The sequence below is a fragment of the Camellia sinensis genome, chromosome 8 (genome assembly GCF_055761805.1).
Source record: "Camellia sinensis isolate YWXY chromosome 8, ASM5576180v1, whole genome shotgun sequence".
Lineage (NCBI taxonomy): Eukaryota > Viridiplantae > Streptophyta > Magnoliopsida > Ericales > Theaceae > Camellia > Camellia sinensis.
The window spans coordinates 36,589,273-36,614,980 of NC_138968.1; the positions used below are offsets into that span (position 1 = coordinate 36,589,273).

The 25,708-nt window shown below is 43.6% G+C and overlaps 1 pseudogene across 1 annotated transcript in view; it reads left to right on the plus strand.

Moving 5' to 3' along the window:
• The window catches only part of LOC114292887 (structural maintenance of chromosomes protein 2-2-like), a 45,731-nt pseudogene that overhangs the window by 1,109 nt on the left and 18,914 nt on the right, over nucleotides 1–25,708 (plus strand). Inside the window, exons 3-11 of the transcript XR_014337548.1 lie at nucleotides 18–307; nucleotides 429–618; nucleotides 6,907–7,076; nucleotides 7,144–7,224; nucleotides 7,540–7,602; nucleotides 8,065–8,156; nucleotides 9,306–9,400; nucleotides 9,725–9,841; nucleotides 9,945–10,069. The product of XR_014337548.1 is annotated as a structural maintenance of chromosomes protein 2-2-like (transcript). The remainder of the gene's footprint in view (nucleotides 1–17; nucleotides 308–428; nucleotides 619–6,906; nucleotides 7,077–7,143; nucleotides 7,225–7,539; nucleotides 7,603–8,064; nucleotides 8,157–9,305; nucleotides 9,401–9,724; nucleotides 9,842–9,944; nucleotides 10,070–25,708) is intronic.

The window sequence follows — 25,708 nt, forward strand, 5'->3', positions numbered from 1 at the left end:
GCAATTTCTGTGGGTAGTGTGTGCTATCTGGCAAGAGCAGTGGAAGTGAGTAGAAATGCCTTGAAGATCAACTACGTCATGCCAAAATAGCTGTTGGAAGTGCAGAAACAGAATTGATACAGTTGAAAACAAAAATAAGCCACTCTGAGAAAGAGCTGAAACAGAAAGCAAATCAGTTATTATCAAAATGTGAAGAAGCTGTTGCTGTAGAAAATAAGGTCAATGCTAGAACAAAAGATGTGGAAAATGTCAAATTGGCTTAAAATCTCTTCTGTATGAAGAGGGGCAGATGGAAGCCTTACAAAAGGTATCTCTTCCAATGGTGGTTCTGCTACAAATTCTACGTCAGATGGCATGAGTTTTCAGTTTGGTCAAAATTCTTCGGTGTATTGTAAATTGTGAGTTGTAAATATTAAATTGTTCTTTAGGATCGTGCAGCTGAGTTGGAGCTAGTGCAAAAGTTAAAGGATAAAATTCGAGTTCTTTTGGCACAATTGGCTAATGTGGATTTCACATACCATGATCCCATGAAGAATTTTGATAGGACTAGGGTTAAAGGTGTGGTTGCTAAACTTATTAAAGTGAAGGATGGCTCCACAATGACTGCCTTAGAGGTTGGCCTTGCATGATGCCATATACTTGGTTTATTTTAGAAATGGTATAATATGTTGCCAGGTTTTGACATGTTCTAAACATAATCATAACTGGACTCTTACACTCAGTTCATTCTCAGGTTGCTGCAGGGAAAAATTGTTTAATATAGTTAGAATGTAAAATGAAGGAATTTAGGGTTGGGATTTAGGGGAAGAAAAAGAAGAATGAGAAGAAACAGAAATTTTATATATATTGAATAATCACAGTACCTTAACTTTACATCAGTCAAATATATATACAAACCCTAACATAGCAATATGACCATCGTACCCTCAACTTAAGTAAATATTAACAAAAGAATAAAATAACAAAATAAGTATTCTAACACTCCTCCTCAAGCTGGAGCATAGAGATCGAACATGCCCAGCTTTACGGATAAACGATGAAACGAAGGTCGAGCCAAAGGCTTGGTTAGAATATCACCCAATTGATCCTCAGAATGAAAATGGTATAATATGTTGCCAGGTTTTGACATGTTCTAAACATAATCATAACTGGACTCTTACACTCAGTTCATTCTCAGGTTGCTGCAGGGGAAAATTGTTTAATATAGTTAGAATGTAAAATGAAGGAATTTTGGGTTGGGATTTAGGAGGAAGAAAAAGAAGAATGAGAAGAAAGAGAAATTTTATATATATTGAATAATCACAGTACCTTAACTTTACATCAGTCAAATATATATACAAACCCTAACATAGCAATATGACCATCGTACCCTCAACTTAAGTAAATATTAACAAAAGAACAAAATAACAAAATAAGTATTCTAACACTCCTCCTCAAGCTGGAGCATAGAGATCGAACATGCCCAGCTTGACGGATAAACGATGAAACAAAGGTCGAGCCAAAGGCTTGGTTAGAATATCACCCAATTGATCCTCAGAATGAACATAAGGAGTCACAAGTTGTTTGCGGAGTAAGAGATCTCGAATAAAATGGCAATCAACTTTGGTATGTTTGGTGTGTTCATTAAACACAAGATTATTGGCAATGAAGATAGCGGCCTGATTGTCACAAGACATGGTCATAGGAGTGGGAATAGAAAAGCCAAAATCTTGGAGAAGAGACTGAACCCAGAGCATCTCAAAAGCAGTATGAGTCATGGCACAATACTCAATTTTGGCACTAGAACGAGCAAAAATAGTCTGTTTCTTGCTACGCCAAGTAACAAGATTACCACCAACAAAAGTACAATAGTCCGAGGTGGAACGGCGGTCAGTCTTATTACCAGCCTAATCAGCATCACTGAAGCCAGTAATAGACAAAGAGAAAGATGGGCGATAAAGCAAACCCCGGCCTGGAGCACGCTTTAAGTATTGCAAGATACGATACACAGCCACAAAATGAGGTTGACGGGGGAGCATGCATAAATTGACTGACCACACCCATGACATAGGTAATGTCGGGACAAGTGACAGTGAGATATATTAACTTCCCAACCAACCGACGATAACGACCAATATCGGGAAATAAGTCACCAGTGTCACCATCAAGCTTGACACTAGAATCCATGGGAGTATCACTGAGGCAAGTGCCTAAGAGGCCAGTCTCAATAAGAAGATCAAGAACATACTTCCGTTAAGAAAGAAACAAGCCTTAAGAAGAACGGGCAACTTCAATCCCAAGAAAATAGCGAAGATGGCCCAAGTCTTTGGTGTGAAATTGTTGTCCCAAATATTGCTTCAAATTAGCAATACCATTGAAGTCACTCCCTGAAATGATAATGTCATCCACATAGACAATAAGAACAATACTCCTAACAGACGAGTGGCGAACAAAAATAGAGTGATCAAAGGTAAAACGACAGCCCTCATTGTCTATGTGGATGATATTGTACTCACAGGGGATGATGTTGAGGAGGTTCCTCGATTAAAGGAGTATTTGGCTAATGAGTTTGAAATCAAAGACTTAGGCAAACTGAAGTACTTTCTAGGCATTGAGGTTGCTCGGTCCAAAGATGGTATCTTCATATGTCAACGAAAGTATGTGCTTGATTTGCTAAAAGAAATTGGAATGCTTGGAAGTAAAGCATGTGATACACCACTAGAACCCGGACTAAAGCTTAGTGAGGATGAAGGAGGCGAACCTGTAGATAGGGGGAGATACCAGAGACTAGTGGGTAAGCTTATTTACTTATCCCATTCGCGGCCTGATATTGCTATTGCAGTTAGTATGGTTAGTCAGTTTATGCATGCTCCACGTGCAACTCACTTAGAGGCGGTTATGCGGATTCTGAGATACTTGAAATCTTCTCCGGGTAAGGGTCTTTATTTCTTAAAGCATAGTCATCTCAATGTGGAGGCATATACAAATGCTGATTGGGCTGGCTCAGTAACTGATAGAAGATCCACCTCTGGCTATTGTACCTTCGTTGGCGGAAATCTAGTTACTTGGAGAAGCAAGAAACAAAATGTTGTTGCGCGGTCTAGTGCAGAGGCCGAATTCAGAGCTATGGCTCAAGGTGTGTGTGAGCTTTTATGGATTCGATTATTATTGCGGGATTTGGGGATTAATCACACAGATTCTATGAGGCTATACTGTGACAATAAGGCCGCCATTAATATAGCCCATAATCCAGTTCAGCATGATCGGACCAAGCATGTGGAGATTGATCGGCATTTTATCAAGGAAAAGCTTACTAGTGGCACTATATGTATGCCTTTCGTGCGGTCTGGGAATCAATTGGCTGATGTTCTTACCAAAGGATTAGGGATTAAACCGTTCCGTGACATTCTCGACAAGCTGGGCATGAGAGATATCTTTGCACCAACTTGAGGGGGAGTGTTAGAATGTGTTAGGATATTTCCCATTTTATTCTCATTCAGTCTGTAATGGGCCTTTATTTAGGCCTTAACTTATGTTTATGATTTAATATAAAAGGGTATGATTAACCACTCATACCCTAACCTTTTTCTCTTCTAAAATTAACAGGAGTGAGAGAGGCTGGCTCCCTCTCACGAGAAGAGAGAAGATCAAGAGATAACTATTGCCCAGAGGAAAAAAAAAAAAAAAAAAAAAAAAAAAAAGAGTAAACTCAAAAAAAGTAACATCAGCACTGGCAAAGTAGCGACGTGACTCAAGATGATAACACCGATGCCCTTTCTGAGTGCAAAAATAACCTAAGAACACCCACTTGCGTTCTCGAGGAGATAACCTATCCAAACCAGGGTCAAGAACATGGACAAAGGCCACACAACCAAAAATGCAAGGAGGCAAGGGAAAAGGAGATGTTGTGGGATATAACAGAGAATAGGGACATGTGTGTACAACACTAGAGGGCATGTGATTGATAAGCAAACAAGCGGTGAGAACTGCATCGCCCCAAAACTGTTTGGGGACATGCATATTAAACATCAGGGTGCGAGCAACATCTAACAAATGACGGTGTTTCCACTCTGCAACACCATTTTGAGGGGATATATGAGAGCAACTAGTTTGATGGATAATAAAATGAGTATCACAAAAGGTAGTTACAATAGATTGCACATATTCTAAGGCATTATCAGACTAAAATATCTTAATACGTTTGCCAAATTGAGCAAAGATTTCATTATAAGACTTAGAGATGATGGAAGGCAAATTAGATCTTTGTTTCATTAAAAACAACCAAGTCATCCAAGAGTAATCATCCACAAAAATAACAAAATAAAAAGAACCCATTAACAGTGGAAGTTCTTGAAGGACCCCAAATATCGGTATAGACAAGAGCAAATGACTCAGACACACGACTAACACTACGACTAGGAAAAGAACTACGGTGATGCTTCCTAAATTAACAGGCTTCACACTCAATCTGAGAAACATGACTCGAGCTCGGAATAGCTAACTTGAGCTTGGCCAAGGAGGGATGACCCAAGCAAAAATGCCACTGAAGAGGAGATACACTAGCACTCAACACAGCAGATGGAGGATGAGGAGAGGTGTTAGTGTCCAAAAAGTATAAGCCATCCTCCTCATGCCCCGAACCAATCATCCTCTTGGTCTGGAGGTCCTGCAAAACACGTAAAGAAGGAGAAAAGGTTATCGAACAATGGAGAGCTTAAGTCAATTGGCTAACAGAAAGCAAATTAAATGGAAATTTGGGAACATAAAGACCAGAAAGTAAGGAAAGGGATGGAGTGGACCTTGACCACAAACAGGCCGAGAAGATTCATCAACAAGTATAATGGTATGATCAACAGGTCTAAGAGTATCAAAAAGAGAGGAATTACCAAAGACATGGGAACTAGCACTAGAGTCTAGGAGCCAAGGTTGAGGGCCACACATGCAATATTACCTGAACTAGCCATGGTAGTAGTAAAGGATGAAGGTAGACTAGGCCGGAGAGACTGGACAAGAAAAGTAAGCTCACTAATCTGAGTAGTGAGTGTCTTATGAGAATTAACCAGAGAAACATCCGAGCTAGTGGACAACAAGGAAGACTGTGAGGATGGGACATCCATAACCTGATGGACATGATCAGGTTTGCCATACTTCTACCAACACCAAGATTCAGTATGACCTTGGGAACCACAATGAGTGCACTTGTGATCACCACGGAAACCAGGTCCACTGCTACCGCCACAACGGAAACCACCACGAGAGCCCAGAATAAGAGCCCCGGGAAGTAGATGAACCATGAAAACTCCCGTGAGTAGACCCATGATCACCACTACTAGAAACGAATGCAGAAGATGATAAAGTAGAGGACCCAGAAGTGGATTGTGCTTGTCCCAATGAAGAGCGTAACAGCCAAGAATAGGCATTGGTAGCTAAAGGTAGAGTCTCACTGGCAAGAATCTGATCCTTGAACCCTCGCAACTTAGGATCTAAGTCAGAAAGTAAAGAAGCCATCATAAACTCCTCCCAATGTTGCTTGTGCTTGTTCACATCAGTAGTGAAAGGTCGATGCTGCAGTAATTGATCCCACAAAGTCTTGAGACTACTATAATAATCAGGGAGAGATCGGCCAGATTGGCACATAGCAAAAATATGTTTATACAACTCATAAATCCAAGTGAAATTACTTTAATTTGAAAAAGACTCAGCAAGGGAGTCCCAAATGTCCTTAGAGGTATCACAAAATTCCACGGTAGTAGCAACAAGTGGTTCCAGACTATGCCAAATCCAAACCATAACACATGAATCCTCACTACACCAATCATCATAAACTTTATCATCAGTAGGAGGATGGAGTTCGCTAATGAAGCGGGACTTCTTCTTACTATGTAAGAAAATTTTGATGGCGTGGGCCCAGGCCAAATAATTGGCACCATTCAATTTCTTGGTAGTGATAGATTTAGGCATGTCATCATCCTTACCCATAGTTATAGCCTTAGCCTCAATCTCAACCATAATGATCACTCACACAAAATTCTCAACACAAGCATGAAAGAGGTAAAATACTTGCAAACAGCCAATACCTACAACGACCAGCACCAACAATCACCAATATAGACACAGAAGTAGCTCAAAAAACAAAAATCCATAGCAAAAAAAGGCAAGAGTGAGGAGAACACAGGTCTGCCAACCAAATTGGGACCCAAATTAGACTAACACAAACTCAACAGTAGAAATCAAGAAATAGAGGACAAATATCCCTAGCTAGAAGGATTTTAACCCTTATATAGGAACCTGCAATAGGTAGAATTGAAGAAAACAATATTGCTGGACCAGAAATAGGCAATAATCGAACAAAACATCAACCCAACAGCAGCAAAACCACAAATTAAGATCAAGGGCCCCTAGGGATGGGATTTTTGGCTCCTAGGGTAGTGATTCCAGTAAGGAAAAACAACAAAAAGCAGTCCCAAGAGCATATTTGAAAAACAGTCCCAAAAAACATAAAATACTTTCAAAAATCAAAAACTTACATAAGGGATGATCAAAAAATTCCACAAAAATCGCCATAAATTTCAGGAGGCAATTTTAAGTCTAGGGGTGAAGAACCCGTCCGTACAGTGCTTACGTCATGTTGATGTCATCGTACAACTGATGACATTAGCACGTCTCGGTCAGCTCAGATCGATCTCCAGAAACTGTAGAAACCTTTTTGATGAAGAATAGATTGCTCTAATACCAAGTTAGAATGTAAAATGAAGGAATTTAGAGTTGGGATTTAAGAGGAAGAATAAGAACAATAAGAAGAAAGAGAAATTTTATATATATTGAATAATCATAGTACCTCAACTTTACATCAGTCAAATATATATGCAAACCCTAACATAGCAATATGACCATCGTACCCTCAACTTAAGTAAATATTAACAAAAGAACAAAATAACAAAATAAGTATTCTAACAAATATTATAGTAGACACAGAAAATACTGGAAACCAACTTCTTCAAAATGGCGATCTCCGAAGAAGAGTTACAATTATCCCTCTAAACCAAATTCAATCACATCACGTTCCTCCTTGAGTGCAAAATGTTTCTGCTAGATTGGTTTGTCTTTGTATTTGGCCTTTTTTATATTTTTATATATCCCGTATTTGTTTGTGTTTGTCAAAAGGTTATTATCCTTCATTTTCATGTTGGCAAGGGGAATGCAGAAGTGGCTCTGTCTTTGGTTGGATATGATCAGGAACTGAAGGTATAAATTCACATATGCTATTTATGCTATTCTATCCATTTGTTTCTCATTGAATCGATGGTGTTTGGTGTTGCTGGAGACCATCTGATGTTTTGCCCATGTGCAATTGTGTGTGCTGGAATGTTTCTAGCACGTGCCTTTCTTAATGGTATACCATTTATATCATTGAATCATGTTTATCCAGCCAAGAATAATAAGCAATGTATGGGTAAAATCTTATTAAGCATCCGTGTGTTTTTGTTTTTGTTTGGATAAAAGAACTTTGGCTTGGGTTAGTTATATTTTGTTTTTAAAGAGAGTTGACGTGTGTTGCAGAGTGCTATGTAATATGTATTTGGTTCAACATTTGTTTGCAAAACTATTGATGCAACAAGGGAGGTAAGTCCTTTTCAGTAATCCTTTTCCCTAAGGTGCCTTTGTAGATGATTCTAACATATATTTTCCATTTGAAGATGACATTTTTTCTTTTGTTGCTTTGCTGCTATGTTTGTGGTCATGTTATATTTGAGTGCAACGTTGATTCTACGTCTTGATTTAAATGTGCTGTAGTTCACTAAGCAACACTGCAAAAATGGATTAGAGAACATGTGGTGTTGGATTTTTTCCTCAAAAGTTAGAATTGATGAATGAATTCATTGTTTGACAAACATCTTAGAAACACATGCAATTTGGTTTAAGGTTGTGCTATTGATCTGTAAAAGTGTTAACTTAGCTAAACCTTATTTTTGGCATTGGACCAAATTAATTTGTCATCTTGTACGTGTCTAAATTGTGAATAAATGTTTTTTTTGTTATCTTGTTGAGCTTGATCTCATTTTCACATTAATGACTGGTCCATAGGTTGCTTTTAATATAAAATTTGGCACCCCAAGTGTCAGTCACGAGGGTGATATATTTCAACCTTGTGGCCTTCTGACTGGTGGAAGTTGCAAGTAAGCAAATATCCTTGATGCTTTTGCCCATTCTTGAGAATGGTAACGATTTATAATTTTGGTCAGTTGTTACTTAACTACTCTTTGCCAAAACCTTATCTACATGCATTGGAATGTGCTTGTTGAACTATGAAAACTTCCTAATTTTTTTTTTCTTCCTTCACACATTTATGTTTTTTTTACAAGAGTGTTAAAAAGTAAAATTCATTGTTGCTATTATTTCTACACAAGAAGATGGTTTTAATTGTTTTTGTCCACTTTTGGTAGGGATGGCAATTTAAACCCGGCCCGACGGGGACCCGACCCCCCGTCCCCGATAAGAGCGTTTTTTTCCCGAAAAATACCCCCGACGAGCCGGGGATGGTATTTGAAATTAAATCCCTGATCAGTTTCGGGCCGGGGACGGGGATCACTTTCACAACCTCGGACCCGGCCCGTCCTCGGCCCCATTTTTCCCCCAAAATAAAATTCCCATAATACCCCCAATCCCATTCATATATATATAACATAACCCCCCTGATCTATCTCTCACTCTCACCCTCACTCTCACTCTCTGATCTCTCTCTCTCACTTTCTTTCTTTCCCCTGCAATCAGCGCCTCCTCCTCTCGCCACCTCCTCCACCGCCACCTCCTCCACCGCCACCTCCTCCTCCGTTGTCTCTCGCGGCCTCGTCTTCCGTCGCCTCTCGCCTCCTCCTCTCTCTGCCACAGCAGATCTAAGAAGATCCCGCCACCGCCGACTTCATCCCTCCTCCGCCAGATCTGTCTCTACTTTATTTTTATTTTTTTTTATTTTTTGATGATGTTGCTGCCTTGATGATGTGTTGATGAATTTTTTTTTTTCTGATGATGTTGCTTGCTGTCGTTGATGATTTTTGAACTTTTTTTTTTTTGATGATGTTGCTGATTGTGAATGATGTTGTTAATGATGAGTACGGGGATAAACCAGGGTCGGGAAAACCCGATCCCCGTAGGGGGCGGGGCTGGGGGGGTTGATGGATTCCCCGTCGGGGATCGGGGCCGGGGACGGGGAACATGGTAGTTTCGGGGATTGGGGATAGGGAGGGTGATCCCCGGCCCGCCCCGGCCCGTTGTCATTCCTAACTTCTGGTAATCTGACTTTCTAAATTAGCAACTAATATTTGCAGGGGTGGTGGTGATCTGTTAGGGCAACTTCATGCTTTGGCAGAGGCTGAATCCAAACTTTATTCATCATAAGAGATTATCTGAAATTGAAGCTGAGGTCAACCTTAGATATTACCTCTCTTACTGAACAGAAATACTCAAATAAGAATGAAGTGGATAAGAATGAAGAAAGGAAGAATAGAAAACACTTTTTTTGAGCTTAAGTCTTTTCCTTTTTTATTTGTTTTGTTTCTTTCTTTTAATAATATCAACGATCTTGTCATTTATTTATTTTATATCTACAATCGTGGTTGTTCTTTAATTTTGTTCCTAAGAGGTTATGGTTATTCCAAAAGCCGTATAGAGTGTAATTATGTCATTATAAATTGTAATTAGTGGGTAGTGCTGGTGGCATTCTGTATCTTAACACCATGGCGTTCAGATCTCTGAGCTCCTTCCTCTACAGAAAAAGTTTAAGGACCTTAAGGCACAGTTGGAGCTCAAGTCATATGATCTCTCACTGTTCCAGAGTAGGGCTGAACATAATGAACATATTGAAGTGGGAATTTAAGTACTGTTTAGCTTAGTCCATTTGTCAGTATGATACCTCATTCTCTGTTTCCTGTACCATTTTATTTATTTACTTATTCGGTGTGTTGTAGTTTTGTGAGCTTGTAAAGAGGATCGAGCAGGAGCTTTTAGAAGCAAAATCTGCTGTCAATGAAAAGCAACTTTTGTACGAAGAATGTATAACTACAGTGCCATTGCTTAAAAAATCAATCTGTGAGAATACTAATTGAGAGGGTAATTTTGGTGAAAATTGGGCCGAGCTATGAGATGGACTTTATGGCCCAAAGTACGAAGAACTGGGTAAAAAGGGCCGAAAAGTTACTCCGGCCCAAGAGAGATAAAGTTACTCCAGCCCAAGAATTGTAAAGTTACTCCGGTCCGGAAGCAACTTGGAGTTAGGCCGGTCTCAGAGTTAGTTCAGTCATGACATATTGTGGTTAGAACGGTCAAAACCTTGCTACTCGGTAGCTCGGTCTAAACATACCATGGTTTGTACATGAAAGAACCAATATAGGGAGTAGGAAAGAAAGAACCGAACTAAGGATAGTTCGGCCTACTCTGTGGCTCAGCATAGCCAGTATTATTTCGATCATGTGGTAATTCGGCCATGGTAAAAACCATCTCACTTGGTTTAAGCAGTGAGGGCGGGTGTTGAAGGATAAGCATTATCTTTCAGGAGTATGAATCCTAGGAGGACTCTGCATGGAGAAGTAGAAGTCCTACTAGGATTGTGCCACACGAAACTTATAAAAGCTCACAAACATCACCTTGGAGGAGGTAACACACAATTTTGCTTCTTGAATACACAGAGCTTTGTCTATTTGTCAAGTTTGCTGACTTAGGCATCGGAGAGGTTTCCGGCACACACCCGCCGGCTAGCTCACGTTTGTGTTTTTAGGTGATAAAGCGATGTCGTACGGAGGAGCACAGACTTAGTCAACAGGATTATACGAGAAGGTGTATTTCTTTCCCGTACAATTGGCGCCGTCTGTGGGAAAAACAGACAGAACTAAACCTCTTGATTAAGCTTCTCCTCTTTTCAAACAATGGCACACATTGAAGAATTGCCGCAGTCCGCCGTGGACGGGCTAACACCAGATGGGGGCGCAAGGTGTGAAGGATTACCCTCTGTCCCTCCCATGGCGGACTTGGAGCCCCAACGACATAACACCAGGAGGGATACTAGGGGGAGGCGAACTAACAGCCCCCGTCGCTCTCATTCGCAAAGCCCTGATAGGCAAAGGCGGAGGATCGAACCTCAAGCACTAGAAGACCGCGTGAAAGAACAAGATGAATTGATAAGAAAGATGGCGGCGGACATGGAGGCCTTGAAACGCCAGATGAAGAAAAAAGAAGTGGCGACAGGAGAGGGTCGCAAAAACAAGACGCCCCCTCGCCACTCAGAAAATCATAGTAGGAATACCATACCCTCGCAGGGAGAAAGCAGAAGCCTCGGGACAGGCGATACTCAATCATGGTCTTCCAGAACTCGTCACTCCAGGTCTGAGATGACGAGATCTGAAAGATCATACACTGAAGGAAGCACATATCGGCCCTCGCACTCGCACCAAACCAGATCTAGATAGACGGAGCTACGCAGAACATCCGACTTACGAACCGTGCTCGAAGAAAAGGCACGATGTAAGGAGGATGCCAGGGCAAGGGATCCACACAGAGTTTCTGCCTTACAGCGGTTGGCTCCTCGGACGCATGGAAGCGTCGAGGTTGGAATGCCAATACCGCGCCCAGCCTACGAACCAACGGACAAAGCCTTAGCAAGACTGCAGACTTCACCGTTTGTTCCGGCGATTGAAAACGCGCCCCTACCAACAGGCTTCCTTCAGCCCAAATTCACTACGTATGAAGGGAAGACGGATCCCTACTCACACTTGAGCCACTTTTGCCAGGTCATGGCTGTATACAGGCGAAACGAGGCCTTAATGTGTATACTCTTCCCATCAAGCCTTTGCGACCTAGGCTTGACTTGGTTCGAGAAACTTCCAGAGAGCAGCATAGCCTCCTGGGCACAATTGGCAGAAGCGTTCGTAACAAGGTTCCGAACAAACACCAAAACCCCGGTGGAGATCGACCAGCTACTCTCCATCGACATGGGCGATAAAGAGACCCTAAGATCCTACAATAGTCGATACTGAGAGACATTCAATCAGATTGGGGACTGCCCCACCAATCTTGTCATTGCACAGTATAAAAGAGGCCTTCCAATTGGAAACAGACTAAGGGACTCGATCACCATGAAGCCACCCCTCACCATGGAAGCCCTGATGGAAAGAGTGCATCAGCACATTAGGGTAGAAGAGGATGGCGCACGTGCCAAAGCAAAATCTAGTGCGACCGCAGTACCAGAAAAGAAAACCTCAGCAAAGGTCAATGCAGTAGATCGTCAGAATAGAAACGGACGTGGCAGACGAGATAACGGAGAAGACTCAGACAAAAGATGGTTGAGAATCCGCACTGCCATAACAACGGTGTTCAAAAAACCGATATATCGGATTCTGAGCGAAATAAGAGATGAGCCTTTCATCAAGTGGCCAGCCAAGCTAGGAGAAGCTCAGAAGGACTATGACGAAAGATTGCGGTGCACCTTCCATAAAGAAAAGGGGCACCGCACTGAGAATTGCACACCATTGAGACAGCACCTGGAGGAGTTAGTGGCGGCGGGTCACTTGGATAAATACATTGAAGGAGGGACGCAGCCAGCCCCCCAGGACCATAATAACCACCCCAACGGGATGCCAATCGACGCCCCGCCTCAAGGCGTTATCAATGTGATACATGGAGTTTTTGAACCTGAGCGTGTATGCGAGCTCAGGGGATCAATCAAAAAGGTTGAGCACTTTAGAGAAGTGCTAAGTGCCCAACCTGCTATCAAGAAAGGGAAAACAGAGGCAACAAACGTCATGTCTTTTTCGGATAAAGACTTGGATCGAATATACTGTCCTCACAATGATGCCCTAGTTGTCACTCTCCGAGTCAAGGATTTTGACGTCAAGCGGATTCTGATTGACCAGGGTAGTTCATGTGAAATCATGTACTACGAAACATTTAAACAACTGAAGCTGCAAGACAAAGACTTGGCGCCAGCCGTATCTCCCCTAATTGGGTTCAACTCCATGCCAGAATCGCCCGTCGGCAAAATAATTCTTCCAGTCAGAGCAGGAAGCGTGACAAAACAAGTGGAGTTCTGGGTATTGAAGGTCCCCTCCACTTACAACATCATCTTGGGCAGAACATGGCTGCATGCCATGCGGTCAGTGGCGTCATCCTACCACCAAGTAATGCGGTTCCCCAACGACACCGGTATAATTGAAGAAGTCTATGGAGATCAGATCATATTGAAGCAATGCTTCGTCACGGTGAATGGCAGCCGCGCTGCCAAAGGATACGTTCATTCGGTGGAAGAACCTGAAAGTAATGAGCTATTTGCAGATGTCGGCAAAGCTGCGGATCAAAAAGCAGTGGAGGACTTGGTGGAGGTAAAAATAGATGAAAAGAACTCGGATAAGTTCTTTTTGCTCGGTTCGTCGTTGTCCAGCACTGAGAGATTAGAGGTCTTGGAATTCCTAACCTCTAACATTGAAGTGTTCGCTTGGACACCCTACGACATGCCAGGCATTGATCCAAACTTCATCTGTCACCAACTCAATGTCCACCCATCAGCCAGACCAGTCATTCAGCGCACTCGCAGATCGGCACTTCACCATGCCGAAATTGTGGCAGAAGAAGTAGGAAACCTGCTGGAGGTAGGAGCAATTAGAGAGGTGCACTACCCGAAGTGGATCTCCAACACGGTCGTAGTGCCAAAGAAGAATGGCAAGTGGTGCGTCTGCGTCGACTACAAAACAGTCAACAAGGCGTGCCCAAAAGACAGCTTTCCTCTACCACGGATAGATCAACTGGTGGACCTAACGGTGGGGCACAACCGACTTAGCTTTCTGGATGCATACAGAGGCTACCACCAAATCGCCATGCATGAACCAGATCAGGAGGTCACGTCCTTTACAACTCCAAGAGGACTGTACTGTTACAAGGTCATGCCCTTTGGCCTGAAAAATGCAGGGGCAACATTCCAACGAATCGTCACCAAGATGTTTGAACCATTGTTAGGCAGAACAATGGAGGCTTACATCGACGACATGGTGGTCAAGAGCAAGGATGAGAATGACCATCTTAAGGACCTAGGCGAAATGTTTGAGATCCTAAAGAAACACAAGTTGCGCCTCAATGCATCCAAGTGTGCATTCGGAGTAGGCTCTGGAAAATTCTTGGGCTTCCTTGTGACCAACCGGGGTATAGAAGCAAACCCCTCCCAAATCAAAGCAATCCAAGATTTGGAGAGACCAAACTCAGTGAAAGAAGTACAGCATCTCACCGGCATGGCAGCCGCGCTCAACCGGTTCATAAGCAGGTCGTCAGATAGACTACGACCATTTTTTCATGCCTTAAAGGCCAAGTTTGAGTGGGATGAAGAATGCGACCAAGCTCTGGAAAGCTTGAAGGAATATATGTCTTCCCCACCGCTGCTTGTTACCCCAATACCTGGTGAAGAACTCTTCTTGTACCTGGCAGTCTCTCAGCACGCAGTTAGCGCAGTGTTGGTTCGTGCAGAAGGAATCCAACACCTGCCCATCTATTATGTCAGCAAGACAGTGCTAGGAGCCGAAACAAGGTATTTGCCACTGGAAAAACTGGCATTAGCCTTGATGATGGCCTCCAGGAAATTGGCACACTACTTTCATGCCCACACCATAGTTGTCCTCACAGCTTTTCCACTAAAAGCTTTGTTTGAGAGGGCGAACTTTTCTGGGCGAATCTTAAAGTGGGCAGTAGAGTTGGGACAATTCGACATCAAATTCCAACCTAGAACCGCAGTAAAAGCCCAATCTTTGGCAGACTTCATCGCAGAGTTTACTCCAGGAAGTCATCATATCTGCCCAGTCGACCTAACTGACACAACCGAACTAAGGATGGAAGTTGACGCCGGAATAGCGCAACCCCTAGCAGAAAGCACTCGGTCAGACTCCAAGGTAGACCAAACTAAAGACAGCAAGGAAGAAACAGACCAAGACTCACCAAAAGTACAATCAGAAGGCGAGGGGCAGACAGCAAGCATGGACCTTGAAGAAAACACCATTCTTGACCCCACGACATCATCTGACCCCTCCACTTGCTGGAAGTTGTTCGTTAGAGAGATGTGGAAGCTCTTTGTGGATGGAGCGTCCAACTGGCATGGTGCAGGACTTGGCATAGTCCTCATCTCTCCAGACGGCCTGGTTGTAGAGCAAGCAATCAACCTTGGCTTCCCAGCATCCAACAATGAAGCGGAGTATGAAGCGCTTCTTGCAGGACTCAAATCAGCATACTACATGAAGGCCACCGAACTAATGGTATACAGCGACTCACAGCTGGTGGTAAACCAAATTTCTGGCGACTACGAAGCAAAGGATGATAGGATGGCCAAGTACCAAGAATTGGTCAGAACAGAGATCAAAAAGTTTGATGTAGTAAGGATAGAACAAATCGGCAGGGAGGAAAACAGCAGAGCAGACGAACTAGCAGGCTTTGCCTCAATGGCAGATGCATCCATCCCTCATCCATTGCTCATCGACTACTTACCAAGACCAAGCATAGAAGACCCCGAAACAGAAGAGGTATGTTGCACAGAACTAGGCCCCTCTTGGATGGATCCCATCATCCTGTTCTTAAAAGACGACATCCTACCAAAAGAGAAAAAAGAAGCCAACAAAATAAGAGCGAAGTCGCAGCGATTTTGGCTATCCCCATCCTTGGCGTTATACAAGAAGTCATTCTCAGGACCTTACCTAAAGTGTGTCTATCCCAGCAAAGTGGAAGCATTCTTGTTCGAAATATACGAAGGGGTGTGCGGAAGCTATCAAGGTGAAAGATCACTAGCTTATAGGGCCATTTCACAAGGATACTAGTGGCCATACATGCAGGCAGACTCAGAGAAATATGTGAAGAAGTGTGAGAAATGTCAAAAATTCGCACATCAAATACACCAACCAGCTAGAGAACTCCTACCATTAACTAGCCCGTGGCCTTTCACAATGTGGGGGTTGGACATAGTAGGACCACTTCCAACAGCACCCGGCAACAGAAAATTCTTTCTCGCAACAACGGACTACTTCACAAAATGGGTAGAAGCCGAAGCATTGGCATCGATCAAGGAAAGAGATGTGAAGAAATTCGTCTAGCAGAACATCATCACTCGGTTTGGCATACCAAAAGCCCTAATTTCAGACAATGGCACTCAGTTCGACGACAGAATCTTCAGAAGCTTTTGTGAAGAGTACAAGATAAAATTCTACAATTCTACACCGGCATATCCTCAAGCGAATGGCCAAGCAGAAGCATTAAATAAAGTCGTCTTGGATGGACTGAAGAAAAGGCTAGAGAAGGCAAAAGGCAAGTGGGCGGACGAACTTCCTCACGTTTTATGGGCTTACCGCACCACACCTCGACGATCAACAGGAGAGACACCATTCTCCTTAGCCTACGGAATGGAAGCAGTAATCCCACTGGAAGTTGGCCTCCCCACAATTCGAAGCGAAAATTTTGATCCAGACCTGAATGGAGAAGCCATAACATTAGAGCTTGACCTCGCGGAAGAAAGAAGGGAAAGAGCACTGGTTCACATTGCCTCGTATCAACGAGAGTTGTCCAGGAAATACAACAAAACGGTGCATCCAAGACAATTCAAGATCGGAGATTGGGTACTGCGCAAAGTGATGGGGAACACCTTGATTCCAGGAGATGGCAAGTTAGGGTCAAACTGGGAAGGTCCTTACAAAGTGGTTGGGTTAGCAGGCAAAGGGGCATACCACCTAGAAGACAAGGACAGCAAAGCAATCCCTAGACCATGGAACACGGCCAATCTCAAGTTATTTTATTTTTAGCTTTCCTCTTTCAAAAACATGTAATTTTTTCTTTCCTCAATAAAACAAGCGATTCTTTTTCAGCATGAGTTGTTCTTTGTAAAAGTTAGCTTTAGTAAAGTTTTAGGCACATCACGAACATTTTATTCTAAGTTAGCTGAAAAAAACTAACTTAGAGGTTGGCTGGAATAAACCAACACCCCTCCTAAGCCCAGGATAAGGATCCAGGCTGCAGGACGTTTGGTCGGAATAACCAAACATTATTCTAAGTTGGCTGGAAAAACTAACTTAGAGGTTGGCTGGATTAAACCAACAGCCTTCCTAAGCCCAGGATAAGGATCCAGGCTGCAGGACGTTTGGTCGGAATAACCAAACATTATTCTAAGTTGGCTGGAAAAACTAACTTAGAGGTTGGCTGGAATAAACCAACTCTTTGAACTCTTCAGCCGAAGTAAGGGTAGGGCTGAAGAGTGGTTGGCTGGAATAAACCAACCCTTTGTACTCTTCAGCTGAAGTAATGGTAGGGCTGAAGAGTGGTTGGCTGGAATAAACCAACTCTTTGTACTCTTCAGCCGAAGTAAGGGTATGGCTAAAGAGTGGATTGGCTGAATTAAACCAACTCTTTTCTACTCTTCAGCCGAAGTAAGGGTATGGCTGAAAGAATAGTTGGCTAGATTAAACAAACTACTGTGTACTCCTCAGCCGAAGTAATTATGCCGGCTAAGGAGTGGTTGGCTGGCAAGCATAGTTAGTTTGACCAGCAAAAACCGAGATAAAAGTTGGAAGTGAAAAGATTATGGAAAAATCATTACAAGTACAAACATACAAATCAACCGAAGTAAGAGTTCAAGAAAATTTCCATTCATTGAAAGGCAATTACAAAGGAGGGGCATAGCCCGGTTACAAAGAAAAAGTAACAAAAAAGAAAAAAGTACAAAATCAAGAGAAAAGATCATCAATTTCGGCATCAAACGCAGCATCGGCATCAACACGAAGACCGGTTTCAGGCGGGAGCTCGCTCTCAAGGGTGGTTTCGGTCGGAACCACGGTTTCACCTGGTAATTCAATAGTCAGGTTTTCCACCGTGGGCTCCAACCGAACTGACTGGTCCGCACTAACAACCGGAGTATCCTCAGAGGCAGAGTCTTCGTCAGAGTCTAAGCCTTCAAGAAATTGCTGCTGCATGGCATTAGCATACTCCACTAGGGAGTTTGGTATAAAGTAGGCTAGAGGGTTGAAAACCTCGGTCTGTGGATCGTGACCGAGCTTCTCAACAGCTGCCCTCCAGCCGCACTTGAAGAAAAGTTCTTTGGCGGCTTCGCACTGCTTGATATAAACATCCTCTACCTTCTTGAAGCCTTACTTTTCGGCTCCTTTTGCGCTCTCCTTTAGCTGGGTTATCTCGGTATCTTTCTTCTTTTCCAGCTTCACCAGCTCGCGCAGATACTTATCCTTTAAAGCGATGGCAGCCTTCTGCTTTTCTGCTTCGGCCGAACTAACCAGTCCAGCCAGTCGGCCATTCTCAGCTTGTAGCTCGGTCATTTGCTTTCTGGCCTCATCTAGCTCGGCCGTCTTCACTTCGGCTTCTGCCACGTCTTGCCTTGTTGTTTTCCTGAGCTCTAACACTTTCCTATGACTAATGTTGTTTTTCTGAATGGCCTGACAAAAACAAAGACTTCCCTTGAGCCGAAGTAAAAGTTGGAAAAACTAGACAGAAAAACGGATGAAGCTACTTACCAGGATCATCAATTTTGTGGAAGACCGGATGGCCTTCAGTTCGGTGTTTAGTTGCTTTTGGTGGTGCTCCATATCTTTGGGGAGACACACACTCTTGGCCAGGTTGAAGGCCAACTGGTGGTCCTTATCAGCAACAACCGAGTCTGAGTCTTGGATATCTCGGTTGTTGAAGGTAAGTTTTGGTACCCAGCTACTGGCAGTTCGGTCGGAAGGCTCCGGTTGGGGGCTCGGTGGCGGGCTCGGTGGAAGAACAGTTTCGTCTTCATCAACCAAGCGTTGTTCAATTTCGGTAGTCCGGGCACGCTTGGTTCGGTGGGATGAGGACGGTTGTTGCGTAGGAAGCGCCACCACCGCTTCTTGGGTTTGACTTGATGGTGGTACTTCGGCCCTGTTGGTCTCGGTCAAGAGGGCCCTGACTCTGTTCTTTTTGGCCATCTCCTCTTCAGCAGTTAGTGGAATTAGTCTGATTTGTGGCAAGGTTGGATCCGGTTCTGGTGCGTCTTCAAGAAGAAAATCAGTCACTCTGGCTTTTCGGCGACCACTGTATCTGTAGGTCGGCTCGAACTTCAGCAATTTGGCCCAACTACGTTTTGGATACCGTAGTGCGGCGCGCAAAGTAGCTAGGTTTGGGTAGCTGTATAAAGAGTGAAGGTGGGCAGAATCTGCGAAAAAAGACAACTCTTAGTCCGGCTGAAAGATTAACAAACCGAAATATAAAAAAGCAAGCAAGAAAACCGAAGTAAGTATACCGGGCTCTCATTTTTTCCAATTTATACGTCGGCCAGGAATCTGGGCTTGAAGATCCTCAAAGTTCCCAGACACCCAGAAAAAATCGTCGTCATTTTAGTCTTTATCCGGTGTATGTTTTATTATCTTCTCTCGGCGACGTCGTATTCTTAAATAGTAAACCCACCCATCTTCTTTTGAACCAATGGAATATTGGTGGAAGATTTCGGCCAGGCCAAGGTTTAGTCCGGCTTGACGGTTCAGTTCGGCTATTCCCATTATGATGCGGTAGGAATTGGTGGATAGTTGGGTTGGGCATAGTCTGGTTTGCCTAAGAAACTCACACATCAAGGGTTGGACTGGGAATCGTAGTCCGGTTTCAATAATGGATAAGAGGGTGAAGGGGAGAAAGCCTTCATTGTCCCAAGGAATGATATCTTTTTCGGCTAAAGACAGGTGGACGTCGTCGGGTATGTTGTAGTCTTTTCTGAATTCGGCTAGGCCACCTGGAGTGTCTACTAGATACCTATACTTCCCCATTTATTGTATAAATTATGAATAATTTAGATCGGTGCAAAAGTTGTGCTCAGTAACTCGGTTGAGCGCACGGAGGAGTGCCTGGGCAACCTAAGTCTGCAAAGTAGAAAACAAAGGGGTTAAGCACAGATCATTGGACCGTGCTACAAATTAAAAGCAAGGTAAAAGAGCCCTACTTCGGCTTTGTGGACAGGTTCTATCTCGGTTCAGCAAAATGCTTGGTAGCTCAGTTTGAGCAGGGTTTTTATTAGCCAGACCTTGGCAAGCGCTTCGGCATACTGGCTTTGGCAACAATTTTGTTAGACCGGTTCATCGTCTAGGGGCAGCTTTCTGAGTTCGGTCTAAAAAGCTAAGAAAGCTGGTTTAGCCCCAAAGGCCTAAATCGGTTGAATTTTTGGGTTTTGTTACTTCGGCTGGGCCTCTAGGGGCAGCTTTCTGAGTTTGGTTCAGAAACTAAGAAAGCTGGCTTGGCCCCAAAGGCCTAGCTCGGTTGAAGGCCGAGGTTCCTAGTTCAATGAGTTCAAACTTCGTTCGGTAAGCTTATCTCGGCTAAAGTGAATCAGGAGTTGGTAACTTGCTGAAACTACTGTTATTTCTACGAGTTCTAGTTCGGTTATTGTCTGAATTGATCTACATATATAGCACAAACAGTTTCCTAGTTCGGTTGCATCATGATTATAGATCAAAAGCTAGTTTTTTACAGGATGTATCATATACACATGCGTTCTACTGTTAAAGTTTTTCCATGAAAGTACAGAAGCGAAACAGAAGTGAAAGGAAATGTTTTGCAAAAATACAGAAAACAAAACTACATTGAAGTAAATAAAAGCAAAGAAAGATAGATAGATTCCAGGTGCTTACCAAACGAAGACGTAGAAACACTGAAGATGGAAAAATGGCAGCAAAGTCACAGGCTCTTCAAGTGCAATGGAAAAACAGCAAGAACACAGGGTGGAGAGAGAAGAGATGTAATAGTAGAGTGGTTAATCCAAAAAATAGGTGTTTTGTGTAAAGAAGGGGCGAAAGAGAAAAAGCGGGAACTGTTCAAATTTTTCGTAGTATGAGGGCGGCGTGACAGCTGCCCCCAGCTTATCAGAGCCTGCCACATGTCATTGGAAAGGGAAGCGTTACAGTCGCTATGATTGAAGAGATGTTTTGACCGGACAAGCAGAGCGCGAAGTGAAATTAGCTCGGCTGGAAAGGCTAAAGGGTTTTTTTAGCTCGGCTGGAAAGGCTTAAAAACTTCAGCTCGGCTGATAGACATGTAATCCCAATCATGCTGTGCAGATAGAATTAAGGGGCAATTGAGAGGGTAATTTTGGTGAAAATTGGGCCGAGCTATGAGATGGACTTTATGGCCCAAAGTACGAAGAACTGGGTAAAAAGGGCCGAAAAGTTACTCCGGCCCAAGAGAGATAAAGTTACTCCAGCCCAAGAGAGATAAAGTTACTCCGGCCCAAGAATTGTAAAGTTACTCTGGTCCGAAAGCAACTTGGAGTTAGGCCGGTCTCAGAGTTAGTTCGGTCATGACATATTGTGGTTAGAACGGTCAAAATCTTGCTACTCGGTAGCTCGGTCTAAACATACCATGGTTTGTACAGGAAAGAACCGATATAGGGAGTAGGAAAGAAAGAACCGAACTAAGGATAGTTCGGCCAACTCTGTGGCTCAGCATAGCCAGTATTATTTCGGCCATGTGGTAATTCGGCCATGGTAAAAACCATCTCACTTGGTTTAAGCAGTGAGGGCGGGTGTTAAAGGATAAGCATTATCTTTCAGGAGTATGAATCCTAGGAGGACTCTGCATGGAGAAGTAAAAGTCCTACTAGGATTGTGCCACACGAAACTTATAAAAGCTCACAAACATCACCTTGGAGGAGGTAACACACAACTTTGCTTCTTGAATGCATAGAGCTTTGTCTATTTGTCAAGTTTACTGACTTAGGCATCGGAGAGGTTTCCGGCACACACCCGCCGGCTAGCTCACATTTGTGTTTTCAGGTGATAAAGCGACGTCGTACAGAGGAGCACAGACTTAGTCAACAGGATTATACGAGAAGGTGTATTTCTTTCCCGTACAATATCCTAGTAGGACTTCTACTTCTCCATGCAAAGTCCTCCTAGGATTCATACTCCTGAAAGATAATGCTTATCCTTCAACACCCCCCTCACTGCTTAAACCAAGTGAGATGGTTTTTACCATGGCCGAATTACCACATGACCGAAATAATACTGGCTATGCTGAGCCACAGAGTAGGCCGAACTATCCTTAGTTCGGTTCTTTCTTTCCTACTCCCTATATCGGTTCTTTCATGTACAAACCATGGTATGTTTGGACCGAGCTACCGAGTAGCAAGGTTTTGACCGTTCTAACCACAATATGTCATGACCGAACTAACTCTGAGACCGGCCTAACTCCAAGTTGCTTCCGGACCGGAGTAACTTAACAATTCTTGGGCCGGAGTAACTTTATCTCTCTTGGGCCGGAGTAACTTTTCGGCCCTTTTTACCCAGTCCTTCGTACTTTAGGCCATAAAGTTCATCTCATAGCTTGGCCCAATTTTCACTAAAATTACCCTCTCAATTGCCCCTTAATTCCATCTGCACAGCATGATTGGGATTACATGTCTATCAGTCGAGCTGAAGTTTTTAAGCCTTTCCAGCCGAGCTAAAAAAACCCTTTAGCCTTTCCAGCCGAGCTAATTTCACTTCGCGCTCTGCTTGTCCGGTCAAAACGTCTCTTCAATCATAGCGACTGTAACGCTTCCCTTTCCAATGACACGTGGCAAGCTCTGATAAGCTGGGGGCAGCTGTCACGCCGCCCTCGTACTACGAAAAATTTGAACAGTTCCCGTTTTTTCTCTTTCACCCCTTCTTTACACAAAACACCTATTTTTTGGATTAACCACTCTACTATTACATCTCTTCTCTCTCCACCCTGTGTTCTTGCTGTTTTTCCGTTGCACTCGAAGAGCCTGTGACTTTGCTGCCATTTTTCCATCTTCAGTGTTTCTACGTCTTCGTTTGGTAAGCAACTGGAATCTATCTTTCTTTCTTTGCTTTTATTTACTTCAATGTAGTTTTGTTTTCTGTATTTTTGCAAAACATTTCCTTTCACTTCTGTTTCACTTCTGTACTTTCATGGAAAAACTTTAACAGTAGAACGCATGTGTATATGATACATCCTGTAGAAAACTAGCTTTTGATCTATAATCATGATGCAACCGAACTAGGAAACTATTTGTGCTATATATGTAGATCAATTCAAACAATAACCGAACTAGAACTCGTAGAAATAACAGTAGTTTCAGCAAGTTACCAACTCCCGATTCACTTTAGCCGAGATAAGCTTACCGAACGAAGTTTGAACTCATTGAACTAGGAACCTCGGCCTTTAACCGAGCTAGGCCTTTGGGGCCAAGCCAGCTTTCTTAGTTTCTGAACCAAACTCAGAAAGCTGCCCCTAGAGGCCCAACCGAAGTAATAAAACCCAAAAATTCAACCGATTTAGGCCTTTGGGGCTAAACCAGCTTTCTTAGTTTTTTAGACCGAACTCAGAAAGCTGCCCCTAGACGATGAATCGGTCTAACAAAATTGTTGCCAAAGCCAGTATGCCGAAACGCTTGCCAAGGTCTGGCTAATAAAAACCCTGCTCAAGCCGAGCTACCAAGCATTTTGCTGAACCGAGATAGAACCTGTCCACAAAGCCGAAGTAGGGCTCTTTTACCTTGCTTTTAATTTGTAGCACGGTCCAATGATCTGTGCTTAACCCCTTTGTTTTCTACTTTGCAGACTTAGGTTGCCCAGGCACTCCTCCGTGCGCTCAACCGAGTTACTGAGCACAACTTTTGCACCGATCTAAATTATTCATAATTTATACAATAAATGGGAAAGTATAGGTATCTAGTAGACACTCCAAGCGGCCTAGCCGAATTCAGAAAAGACTACAACATACCCGACGACGTCCACCTATCTTTAGCCGAAAAAGATATCATTCCTTGGGACAATGAAGGCTTTGTCCCCTTCACCCTCTTATCCATTATTGAAACTGGACTACAATTCCCAGTCCAACCCTTGATGTGTGAGTTTCTTAGGCAAACCAGACTATGCCCAACCCAACTATCCACCAATTCCTACCGCATCATAATGGGAATAGCCGAACTGAACCGTCAAGCCGGACTAAACCTTGGCCTGGCCGAAATCTTCCACCAATATTCCATTGGTTCAAAAGAAGATGGGTGGGTCTACTATTTAAGAATACGACGTCGCCGAGAGAAGATAATAAAACATACACCGGATAAAGACTTAAACGACGACGATTTTTTCTGGGTGTCTGGGAACTTTGAGGATCTTCAAGCCCAGATTCCTGGCCGACGTATAAATTGGAAAAAATGAGAGCCCGGTATACTTACTTCGGTTTTCTTGCTTGGTTTTTTATATTTCGGTTTGTTAATCTTTCAGCCGGACTAACAGTTGTCTTTTTTCGCAGATTCTGCCCACCTTCACTCTTTATACAGCTACCCAAACCTAGCTACTTTGCGCGCCGCACTACGGTATCCAGAACGTAGTTGGGCCAAATTGCTGAAGTTCGAGCCGACCTACAGATACAAGGGTCGCCGAAAAGCCAGAGTGACTGATTTTCTTCTTGAAGACGCACCAGAACCGGATCCAACCTTGCCACAAATCAGACTAATTCCACTAACTGCTGAAGAGGAGATGGCCAAAAAGAACAGATTCAGGGCCCTCTTGACCGAGACCAACAGGGCCGAAGTACCACCATCAAGTCAAACCCAAGAAGCGGTGGTGGCGCTTCCTACGCAACAACCGTCCTCATCCCACCGAACCAAGCGCGCCCGGACTACCGAAACTGAACAACCGAGCCCCCAACCGGAGCCTTCCGACCGAACTGCCAGTAGCTGGGTACCAAAACTTACCTTCAACAACCGAGATATCCAAGACTCAGACTCGGTTGTTGCTGATAAGGACCACCAGTTGGCCTTCAACCTGGCCAAGAGTGTGTGTCTCCCCAAAGATATGGAGCACCACCAAAAGAAACTAAACACCGAACTGAAGGCCATCCGGTCTTCCATAAAATCGATGATCCTGGTAAGTAGCTTCGTCCGTTTTTCTGTCTAGTTTTTCCAACTTTTACTTCGGCTCAAGGGAAGTCTTTGTTTTTGTCAGGCCATTCAGAAAAACAACATTAGTCATAGGAAAGTGTTAGAGCTCAGGAAAACAACAAGGCAAGCCGTGGCAGAAGCCGAAGTGAAGACGGCCGAGCTAGAGGAGGCCAGAAAGCAAATGGCCGAGCTACAAGCTGAGAATGGCCGACTGGCCGGACTGGTTAGTTCGGCCGAAGCAGAAAAGCAGAAGGCTGCCATCGCTTTAAAGGATAAGTATCTGCGCGAGCTGGTGAAGCTGGAAAAGAAGAAAGATACCGAGATAACCCAGATAAAGGAGAGCGCAAAAGGAGCCGAAAAGCAAGGCTTCAAGAAGGCAGAGGATGTTTATATCAAGCAGTGCGAAGCCACCAAAGAACTTTTCTTCAAGTGCGGCTAGAGGGCAGCTGTTGAGAAGCTCGGTCACGATCCATAGACCGAGGTTTTCAACCCTCCAGCCTACTTTATACCGAACTCCCTAGTGGAGTATGCTAATGCCATACAGCAGCAATTTCTTGAAGGCTCAGACTCTGACGAAGACTCTGCCTCTGAGGATACTCCGATTGTCAGTACGGACCAGTCAGTTCGGTAGGAGCCCACGGTGGAAGACCTGACTATTGAATTACCAGGTGAAACCATGGTTCTGACTGAAACCACCCTTGAGAGCGAGCTCCCGCCTGAAACCGGTCTTCGTGTTGATGCCGATGCTGCGTTTGATGCCGAAATTGATGATCTTTTCTCTTGATTTTGTACTTTTTTCTTTTTTGTTACTTTTTCTTTGTA